At 36.5% G+C, this 12,439-nt stretch overlaps 1 protein-coding gene across 3 annotated transcripts in view; it reads right to left on the reverse strand.

The window, feature by feature from the left end:
- The window catches only part of LOC149142149 (uncharacterized), a 382,428-nt gene that overhangs the window by 64,927 nt on the left and 305,062 nt on the right, over window positions 1-12,439 (reverse strand). The gene's annotated exons all lie outside the window — the stretch shown is intronic.

Here is a 12,439-nt window from a genome sequence, read left to right on the forward strand (position 1 = left end):
CTACATACAATTACTGGCTGTAATTTTTTTCAAAGAAAATAATTTCACTCCACTCTCACACTCAAGTGAAGAACGGGGTTGGTGGTACCAATCCAGACCTCATGAAGCTCCATCTCTTCTTCCCTAGAATTTTTGGATTGATCTTCCGCCACCTATGTGGCTGGTAACCCTGTGGGACCCGATGATCTCGAGAGTTGAGACATATGTGGGCCCAACATGGGCATATACTAATTGAGCTAACCTGCTAACCCTTCGGGTTAATTTACTGGATTCTATATAATATATATGATCTTGATTTTAACATCTACACAAGATCTTTCTAATATTAAAATGTTGATCTTCAATTCTTGCATTCTGGAGTTATGTCTTTATCAGTTATTTAGATATAACACGGTGATTTTAACGAGTTACACATTATTGTTTCAGCAATATTTCAGTTACATACACGTTGGTGCTTCTGTGGAATAAGTTACATGATTAGCATGTGTTATCATTCTCTGCATTGTCTGGAATTGTTATGATGCTGATCTTTTCTTATTTTTCAGGATCATCGTAGTTTACGGGACTGTAAATATGGTTTACATACACGTTGGTGCTTCTGTGGAATAAGTTACATGATTAGCATGTGTTATCATTCTCTGCATTGTCTGGAATTGTTATGATGCTGATCTTTTCTTACTTTTCAGGATCATCGTAGTTTACGGGAATGTAAATATGGTTTGCATAAAAGCTTTCTCCAGGCTAGTATTAGTACTATAACGTTTACATGGTCACCAAGGGGTGAATGTTTCAAGGTATATTATCCAAGTAATTTTTACTTGGTTATTCATGCCTCAATGCATAGACATAAATGATTTGTCATTCAAACTTCTATTGACAGACATTGGAATTTTCTTAGTCATCGTCTTTTTCTTCTTCTTCTTCTTTTTGGGTTTAATTCAATGTTCGAGGCATCAAATTTTAATCAAAGCAAGGAAAAGAGATTTTTAAAAATTATTTTTAAAAAATATTAATTTTCTTGTATGACAAAAGAGAAAAGAAAATAAAAGAAAAAAGTCAAAGGAATTTTAAAATACAAATATCTATAATGTTAATAATATTAGGTCTCTGGTTCAAACTTTATGGGGAGGGGCTGAGGATGGAAGCCACTTTGTATAAATTGAACTATTTTAAAGGGTGTCCAGGGTTGACCGAGTCTCACACAATCCTAGTGATAGCATCTCGCTGTGGATTTATCGTTTTTCTTCATCTAATAAACAGGCTGGCCTCAGCCTAGACTCAGCGTAGTCACCCAAAAAAATGATGCAAAGAATCCCCATCTAACAAGGAGTGCACAAAGAAAGTACCACTCCCCATCTAACAAGGAGTGCACAAAGCAATCACCACCCATCAAGGGAAACTAGGAAAAATGGAAAACCCTTTGACAGAAGGAAAAGGAAAAACTTTGAGATTATACAAACACTCATGACAAGATTACATTGTCTTCGGGATAGTGAAAAAAACTAAGACCAAGTGAAATGAACTACTTTCAAAAGCAGGGGAATTTGTAGCACTGTCAAAAATGATGTCATTACCGATACCGTATGAGATGTCATCTGAAGTGTGGGCCAAGTTGAGGAGGCAGAGCTATCCCCGAAGGCATTAGCGTACTACTACTCCGAAGAGAATCAGAGAAGCAGAATATTCCATAGCATCCACACCAAATATCTATTCGTAGAAATAAAAGATATTGATTCCGTCCTTAATCAAAACTTTTGCAGTTGTCTTCAGTGCGACTTTTTGGAGTTTTCAGTGCCGGAATCCGGCAGAAAAATAAACTAGTTTTTTGATTGTATATATGGATTCCAACACCCTGAAAAACCCCTAGGGCACTTCTATTATGTAGGGGTTACCCATAAAACTTGTGATTTCAATATATTCTTGCCGGATTTTAGAGAAATTAGACCAGAAAAATTCACGGGAAAAGCTTCCAAAAAGTTGCACTAAAGACAACTCGAAAACTTTTCACCAAATATCTATTCGTAGAAATAAAGGATATTTATTCCGTCCTTATAACTTTTTCAAATTGGGTATAGGAAGACCCGAGGGGGCCTTGGTTGAATTGGATAATTTGAATGTTGTTTCTTTCTTTTATTATTATTATTATTTTTTTCTGAAAGAATTGGCAACTAAGCGGGTTTCTTTTCACGTGACTCAAGTTAGGATGGTAACAATGTAAAGATGACTCTTAGTTATTATTAGAGTCATCTTTAATGTTAATTTTGTAAAATCTTTAATATTTTTTTGTTTGTTTTTTGTTTTGTAAGCTTGGTAGATCATTCCATTTTCATTAATAAATAAGCAAGTTACAACCACATAAAACAGTGTAGGTGGCCTCAACTTGCCCATTGGGAAACAAAGTTTGTTGGTCACCTAACCGCATGATAAGCCATCAAGTAGCAAAAAATAATAAGTCTTTCTACCCAAGCTATGTACGTTTGTATATCATGTCCATGTCCATACTCTATTTTCCTGTAAACATATATGACTTCAAACTGAAACGTAAAAGCTATTCGCATAAGTACTAATAAAAAATGAAAATCAACAAACATTCTAATCATCTTGCTCGGCAAAGGTGGATTCGACCAGAGCCAGATCATTGGCATTGGAACCAGGCAGCCCTGTCTGTGAGAATAGACAAGGGAAGTGTTTCTCCATGTGGCCGAGGCGTCCATCTTGTTTTTGCATTTGGAATTGTAGCTTCTGGAAATCCTGTTTGTAACTAGGAAATTCCTGTACAACTGTCGCCATGCTCACTGAAATTTGCTCCATGGCCTTGTCCATGAGACTTTTCATAATCCAATACAAGTACAGGGTCTGCTTGAACTATGTCACTCGCCCTCGAGTATGCCCAGGGTCCGACACGAGGATGCGCCAATCCTCCATCTCTATCTTTGTCGCGTTGGCCTGGTGATTCAGGTTGGCTTCCCATTCCTCATCAACCTTTTGATCTCCTTGCTGGTCCCCTCCCTATATGCTGTGGTTGCTTCATTAATGAGGTTGACAACTGGTATTTTGCCTCTTCTCCCGCTTGAGGAGCTGGGCTCATCTACTTGCTCAACCACCTGAGGTCTCCTGCCTCAGCCCCTAGCCTTCAATGCTCTTGCCATCGCTACACAGTCCCGAAGCCTAGTAAAGAAATTAGAATTGACAAATCCTTGAGCAAGTGAGACAGCAAGCCCAGGAGCCCTTCGCGCCCGGGAGGGACTAACTCTCTGTGCACCTGCCATGGGAGCAAGAAACCAAAATTGACGTAAAATTAAGCTTTGTCTCTCCACCACACGCAAACCCTGCAACCATATGAAGTCTGCCACCCCACCCAAGCATGCAATCTCTTGGCCCCCAGGCCCATTTGCATAACAACCAGAAACAAAAATCTCGAACCCCTTATGAACAACTCTCGCACCATTATGAAAATTCCCTTTCCCCAGTTGACGCACCACCACTACAATGACCTCGAGGACGCTTCGACACAAGCCGTGGTTGCGGAGCCCTGAAAGCTAGCAAGCCACAAGCCCATTTGCATAGCAACCCGAAACGAAAATTCCCAACCCCTCATAACCAATTCTAGCACCATTATGATAATTCCCATGCCCCGGGTGACGCAACACCTCCTCAACGACCTTGCAGACGCTAGGGTGATGAACCACTTCAACCATGACTTCGCAGACGCTTCGACACAAGCCTTGGGTGCGAGGCCCCGAAAGCTAGCCAACCACATGCCCATTTGCATAACCCCCAGTAACCAGTATTCCGAGCCTGGCATGGCTAGCTCCAGTATCATCATGACAATTCCCATACCTCGGTTGACACTGCCCCGCAACAACAACCTCGCATACACTTCAACACAGAGCATGGGTGCGCAGTGCTATAAGCCAGCTAGCCAAGTCACCCCCATAATCTATAGTAAAGTAGGCTTCGAAAGAAAAACCGAAACTAATAGCACCTCAACCCCCAACCCCTCGGTCTTCGAACCAAGCTAGACAACAACACTCCCCATGGTTAACACCCCTGCCCCAGAGCCCAATTAACCCCATGCGGGAGAGGAGGATCTCACAGCTAATCAACACTGAAGTAGTTCCGGTGAGGATAAAATCCTTTTGCCAAACTACAGACGCCATACATCCCCCCTAGCCCAATTGAGCCCCTCTCACCGACCAATTGCCCTCGTGCAGAACCCAAATACAAAACTAGACATTTGGATGCATGATGGAGGGGGGGAAAACATGTTACATACCCGATTGCCCTCGCCTGGAGCAGAAGGATCCCTCGTCGCTTCTGGAGACGCTCTGCTTCATTGTTCACATAGTCCCTTCACCAGAATCGCTGCACTACACTCGTTTAGCCGCGGAAACAACCTACAACCCTCCCACTACACTTGCCACCAGACTAAAAACTTAACAAAATACCTCTGCCACCAGAGTAAAAACTTAACAAAATACCTTTGCCACCTTCCGCTGCATTGATAACCTTATACATGCATAGAGCCACCACACCCATTGCCTCGAGCGTGTGGGGGGCGGTGGCGGTCTACCTCGATGTACTTATCATTTAAACTGCCTTGATGGGGCCACCCTCCGCCTCGCACTCCGATCGAGGGGCTTTTTTATCTATTTTAAAACTGTTATGTTATTTGTAAATTAGAGAAAAATTGAAAGATTTATATCAAGATAAGTATAAAAATATTTAAATATTTTAAATTAAAATTTTAAGTATCTTATAGTTTGAATTTTTGTGGGTAATTTTTAAAATGAGATAATTTTATCCTAATTTCAGTGAATTGTATTTGGAAAAAAACTGAAAATTGACAAACTATTTTTAGAAAATAAATGGAAAATTAATAAAATGACATTCAACCCATTAGACTTCATGGTTAAATCCTCTCCTTGACAGTTTGGAAATGTCTCTAATGTTCATTAGTGTGTGGTTCAATGGAAAACAATGATGTAGTTGGGCTTCCTATGGATGTCAGATTCTGATTCAAAACACCTTTCATTATTCTGATTCAAAACACCTCTCCAAATGAAAGGTAGATGAAACTGGGTATAAAGCTCGGTTAATTTTGCCAAAGAAGAAGTTACTTATAAAGTAATCATTTAGCAAAGCAGAACTATAAAGTATTATAAACATAGTAACTAGAAAAATAAAAAATGATGTGGAGATCTTGATTTAAAACCTCTTTAAATAATGATTGATGAAATTGGATATAAATATTGGGTAATTTTGATGACATAAAAATCTCTCTTAAAGTAATCATTTAGCAGACAAATTATTATAAACATAACTGAGCAGAAGAACAAGTACAAATTATTATAAACACAATTAAAAAATTATAATCTTATTCTCTCACATATATATAAATAAAGATATTTTCTAATTAAAATTAAAATTTACTGTAATGTAACTTGTGCATAAAGTTTGTATAACAGTTTCATTATGTTTCATAATAAATTCTTGACAACTTTCTAAAATTTTGAAGTCTTTTAGATTCCTGAATCTTTGTATAATAGTTTCATTATGTTTCATATTAAATTTTTGACAAATTTCTAAAATTTTGAAGTCTTTTAGATTCTTGAATCTTTTGGAATTTTCACTGTAATGAGAACAAATATAACTTATGATGGTGCATTAATTATCATTTCCAAATAATCTTAATTTTTTTTCTTCGCTTGCTATTAATAAGTATTTTTTCAACATTTCTTTGGATTAGTGCCGAGGGTTAGCTCAATTGGTTGAGTTTTCGTCATTAAAACATCTTTGCTTTTGAGAGGTCACGACTTCAATTCTGGCTAACACTCTCGAGGTCAGGCTTAGTGGTTGAGGTGGCAGGAAGTGATCACTTTGAGTGGATTTGACTAGTACAAATATTTTGTGGATGTAGTGATCATCGATCTACAAAGTTCGTGAAAAAATAAATAAATAAATAAAAAATTATAGTGACTTGTCTAGATGCATTGTGGTCAATATATTGTACATTTATTGTTTCATACAATTAACTTGTCAAAGTTAATGCCCTTCAATTGTTATAACCAAGAATAAAAATTGTTGGTCACCCATTGTTGCACATTTTGCCTTGATAGGGTGTAATGTCACATGAATATTCTATGCACATTGTGTTGTTCAATTTCAATCTCAACTATATGCTCCTCTGCAATGAACCATATTGATGTGATGTAGCCATACATATCGTACAAAAGGATCTTTATGCTTTGTAAATAAAAGTTGCTTAGTGCTATTGTTTCTTTGACATTATTTACCATCTTCCATGGTCACCTTAACTTTACTTTGGGTGTGTGTGTGTGTCTATATATATATATATATATATACACACACACACACACACACACATGGTCACCTTAACTTTACTTTGGTTTGTGTGTGTGCGCGCGATTGCAGTATTGTGTAAGCCACTATTTTATCATAGTGGTTTTACATACTCTCTTTCCTTATTTATGTGTGATCAATTGGAAATGAGTTAGATTGTGGCATACTACTACATGGTTGTATACCAATTCTCTATGTGATGGATCTTTGTAGTTTCATTGCTCAATTCATTATGTGATGATCTCTATAGGTTCATTGTTCAATTCTCTGTGTGATTGATCTTTGTAGGTTCATTGCTCAATTCTTACTTTCATTTGGTATCAGAATGCATGTTTACATATGTAATTATAACTTTGCATGTGATCATTAGGAGCATTGAAGAGCAAGGAGAGTGTTGTTTGAAGGATAACACTATGCATTGAATGATGCTAAATTCCCATGACAATGGTGTTGTGAATGTGAAGGAACCCATATGCAATTGTAGAGAAACCCTATGTGGTAATAAGAAATTAATGAAATTTGGTTAAGATGGAGATGTGAAAAGTCAAAGGGAGGGTAACTCTATGTCTAGGATGGGTGTTGTACAAGCCCAAGAAAAGAGAATGCAAATCAAAATTATTATAAGGGTATCAATGCAAATAGAAAATAATGTTGTTTGAAGAGAAACATTGATATGTAAGCGAGAATGGTTCCTTTTCGATGCTTTTGCAAGTTGAGGGAAAACACAATTACTGATCATCATGGTTGAAGTGCCATTGCATTCTTTAACAAATTTCTGCAACTTTGCTAAGATTACTTTATATTCTTTAATAAGTAAGAACTTAATTAAGTGAGAACATAGACTTTGAAGAAGAATATAAATGTAGTGAGGTGAAGATGACGGATGTCATGGAAAAATCTTTGAACATTTGTAAATGAAAATAATTTTTTTGCTTTTTATCTTCTTTTTTTCCCATGTAACTAAGCATTATCTCCTTTAACCTATAGGTAAGGGTAAAATATTTCTCAAGGCCCAAGGTTGTTCAACAAGGCTTGAAACCATTACAAAAAAATACTCAAGATGAGCTTAACATGCCACTTGTGGGAATCAAACCTGGGTGAGGAGGATAACAATCATTATTTTCAACTACTCGAGATAAAATTGACTATTGTTTATTTATCTTATAATGTTTTCAAGAGGCTTACCACAAATTCTTGTATTCAAAAGGGGATATTGTAGAAGTATTTATAAGAAATGTTACATATACAAGCTTAGAGGTCAAATTGATTTAAATAAAGTGTGCGTTGTGATTTATGTGAACATGAAAAAGCTAGTGGTCATTTATATAAAGAAGTGTTTTGAATTTAAGACCTTTTTTCTCATAGTTATGGATAGGGGGTTGTATTAAAATACGCAGTGACTAAATCATACCACGGGAAATTTTAGGAAATGGGGGGTAGATAGGAAGGCAATATCTTTACTTTGTCTAGTAGAATGAATTTATAAACTTTCAAAACTTGATAATTGTTCCAAAAAAATTCTTTGCAAGATGCCATGGGGTTATTGTGATACTTGAGTTGGCATATAATACACACAAAATAACAAAGCATCTAAAGAAAAAACATCATGTGCAAAGAGGATGCCCACCTTACGACCCACTTGGGTGGACGTGTCTTAAAATTACATTACTATTGTAGTAGATTTAGTTGTGTGAGTAGGTGGAAGTTTGTCTTTTTGAGCCAAATGAGCAAAAATATGCTCCATATAATTGCCAGGGGGGCTCATAGGACAAGGAGTCTATAGATGTGTCCATATGACTTGGACAAGGCAGAGCCACAAATTTGAAGAAGGTTGAGAAATGCCATTATGCACTCCATTAGAGATTGTATGATGTTATATTAGATACCATTTTACCTTGTTTAGCTCGTAACACTACTATTAATTCTTGAGACTTCCTCCTATTCACAGAGCCTAAGAATATGCTCTCTTGTATCAATAGTGCATTGGTCTCATTTTATTTTGTTCAAACCTTCTTTCCATTTATTCTAGTGGAGTGTTTAACATGTCACAATTCCATTAGTTTCTACAATGTTCTTACATTTCTTTAGCCCCTTACTTATATATCTTAGGATGTAGAGGAGACAACATCTATTTCTATAATGGAAATGTGCTATGAGAACATTGATACGATGTCGAGGAACTCCCAAAAGTGATACACAAAGAAAGTCATGGAGAAATATTATTCTCCTTCGAATGAACGATATCATTTGGAGCCTTCCATTATGCAATCAACCTCCCAAACATCTAGGTTTTCCCATGGGCAAGAGCCTAACCAAACATTACACTACTCATTAATCCCATTGTGTACGGAGTGAATAAGGTAAGGTAGTGGCATGCTATTAACCTTCTCTTGAATAAATGTGAAATGGCATGTGGTGTTCATCATTCCTATATTATCAACGAAATAATGGAGGGGAGTGGGAAACATGTGGAGGTCTTGATTCTCTCCACGCCCTCCTCTTTTCACCTAATATGGCTCCAAGATTTAGTTTAGAGTCTACTTTTGTGTTAAGATTGTGAAATATTATGTGAAAAAATGATATGGAATCAAGCTTGGTAGAATGATATCATTTTGGTAGAATGAATGGTGTTGTGAATGTGAAGGAAACCATATGAAATTGTAGAGAAACCCTATTAACCTTCTCTTGAATAAATGTGAAATGACATGTGGTGTTCATCATTCCTATATTATCATTGCAATAATGGAGGGAAGTGGGAAACATGTGGAGGTGTTGATTCTCCCCCACACCCTAATCTTTTCACCTAATATGGCTCCAAGATTTAGTTTAGAGTCTACTATTGTGTTAATATTGTGAAATATTATGTGAAAAAATGATATGGAGTCAAGCTTTGCATGTGATCATTAGGAGCATTGAAGAGTAAGGAGAGTGTTGTTTGAAGTATAACATTATGCATTGAATGATGCTAAATGCTCGTGACAATGGTGTTGTGAATGTGAAGGAAAACATATGCACTTGTAGAGAAACCCTATGTAGAGAAACCACCACATGATATCGACTCAAGCTTGATAGAAACTTAGCTTGATTCCAAATGAGCTTGATTGTTTCACCATATGGTTGTCGGATGCTATTGTTGGAATCCAAACATTAAAAGGATCTGTCGAAGCCACAAAACATCTTGACTTGCATTAACCACTGCTCGATACTTTTCTTTTGCTGAAGAAAGAGTAATATCCTGCTGCTTTTTACAAGCCCAAGTGACAGGTTTAGAACCAAGATTTAAAACATAACCTGTAGTAGACTTCCGGTTATTAAGGTCACCATCCTAATTTGAATCAATGAAACCAACCAATAAAGGATTCCCCTGTGAACCATAATGTAGCCCAAACCGAACTGTACACCAAATATATTGAAGTATCATTTTTGCTACTTTCCAATGACTTTGAATATGTGGTGTTTGCATATATCATGCAACAAGACCAATAACAAAGGAAATATCAGGATAGGTATGACTCAAATATAAGAGGATACCAACTAACCGATGGTACCAAGTGGCATCAACTTCAGATGTAGTGTAGGTAGCAATAAATTTGACTCCAAACTGAAAGGGAGAAGGGGATGGTTTACAATATTCCATGTGAAAATAATGAAGAAGGTCACATACATAGATTGGGAAAGAGAAATTCCTTCCTTGGTTTGGAAGACTTGGAGGCCAAGAAAATAATGCAAATATCCTATTTGTCATTTCAAACTTCTTTAGAAGGCTTGAATTCACATGGGATAAAAGTTTAGGGTCACTACCAGTGAGGATAAGGTCATCAAAATAAAGAACGAGGATTATGAGATTGTTTCCTACTTTTTTAATTATGTAGACAGTGGGGTCAAAATGAGATCTAGAGAAGTTGGCGTCAAGAAGAAATCTATTCATTTTTGCATAGCAAGCTCGAGGAGCTTGTTTAATACCATAGATAGATTTCCTTAAGGTAACAAAAAAGGTTGGAGTCACTCTAAACATAGCTAGGAGGTTGTTCCATGTAGATTTCTTCTTGTAGATTCCAATGCAAAAAAGTAGTTTTAACGTCCATCTAATGGACCTCCCATCCATGTGACACAATAAGGGCTAGAAAAAGGAAAATGGAATTCATTTTGGCAATAGGGGAAAATGTTTCATTGTAGTCAATTCCTTCAACTTGATAGAATCCTAACAACTAATTGGGCCTTATGTCTTTCAACACTTCCATATGATGCATGTTTAGTTTTGTATGTCCATTTACATTTTACAAATTAAATTCTTCCTTTTGGTAGAGATACAAGTTCCCAAGTATCATTCACCATCAAGGAATGGTATTCTTCATTCATCGTTGTTTCCCAATCTGGATGTCCTGAAGCTTCTACAAATGTTTCTGGATCACGAGTCTCTGAAACTTGAGCCAAAAGAGAGGAGGCACGCTGGAATTGTGAACGAGTATGACATTGATATGTAGGATCATTGGAAAGGCCACTAGCTACTTCATGTGTCGAAAAAACTTATTTGGGACGCTGTGGTGTTGGTGCAGGTTCATGTTCAATGGGTTTATCTCGAGGAATTTTATAAGGCAAAGGTGGATTTTCATTTTCAGTGTCATCATTTGAAGAAGAAACAAGAATAGGAAGAGACAATGGCACAAATGTTGGAGATGGCTCACAAGGAAAAGGAGGGATAATCGTTGAATTAGGCTCACATGCCAAGATATTTTCATCAAATTAAACAACCCTTCTAATGATTATTTCATTGGAGTGATGTTCAACCATAACCTTTTACATCTTCGGAATGTACAATTAAAATACACTTTTCACTTTTATGCTATAAGGCTTTCCTCTTTTCATCAGGAATGTGAGCCCATGCTACACTATCGAAGATACAAATGTGGCTTACATATGTCTTAATGTTAGTCTATGCTTCTTCTAGTGCTATGTTGCTTAAAGCCTTTGTAGGAGTGAGATTTACTAGGTAATTTGCATAAATTATGGCTTCTGCCCAATAACAAAGACTTAATCCTTTATATTGATACAATTAGACATTTTTGTTAATGCATGTTTCTTTATTTTAACAACAACATTTTTTTGTGGTATATATGGTACACTATGCTGCATTTGAATGCTTTGTGTAGTGCAGTAAGTTGTGAATTTATTGTTGACATATTCACCTCCATTATCCGTTCTTAATATTTGCAATTGATGTCTAGATTTTTTTTCTACTAGGGCCTTGTAGGCCAAGAACAAGCTAGAAAATCTGCTCTTAAGTTTTAATAAATAAACCCAAGTGCATTTGGAAATGTCGTCAATGAAATTTAAGAAATACTTGAACCCAAAGAAGGAAGGAGAAGAAAGTGGACCACATAAATCACCATGAATAAGTTGCAAGGGGATGAGGCACACCACGAGGCATGTTTATCAAAACTTTCCCTATGATGTTTGTCAAGAACACAAATAGCACAAACACCATCGCTACAAGAAATAAGAGGAAAACCAATCATCGTGTTTTGATTACATAGTTGTTGCAGTGAGAAATAGTTTAAATGACCAAATCGCTCATGCCAAAGTTTACTCAAGTTATCACCATGAGAAATAAAAATGAGGGAAAAGATGATGACCCAAAGTTGTCAAACTTGTATGTCCAACTAATATCATCAACTATTCTTGTGGCAAGGACATGCTTAGGATGTTTCAAATCCTTAATTACAAATTAGAGAGGTGAAAACTCTATTATTTTACCTTCACATGAATGAGTGAGCTGATATACTAATAGAAGGTTGCAGGAAAGAATTGGAACATGTAATACATCATTGAAATGGCCATTATCTACTTGAAATTTTATAGATCCTACAACATTAAGAGATCTATCATCATCAATAGATATTTGTTTGGTGTTACAATCATTAAGAGAAGAAAAAATGGCTTTATCCTTAACCATATGATAAGATGCTCCATAATCAATAATCCATTCATTAGAAGAAGTAGAGGTTGCATTATTAAAGAAGAAACTAGAAGAGGAAAGTGCATGTCCATGAGAAGAAGCGCTAGAAGAAGAACTAAG

Source organism: Pinus tabuliformis, chromosome X (assembly GCF_031772625.1).
Source record: "Pinus tabuliformis cultivar Carrire ecotype Pingquan chromosome X, CPIR1, whole genome shotgun sequence".
NCBI lineage: Eukaryota > Viridiplantae > Streptophyta > Pinopsida > Pinales > Pinaceae > Pinus > Pinus tabuliformis.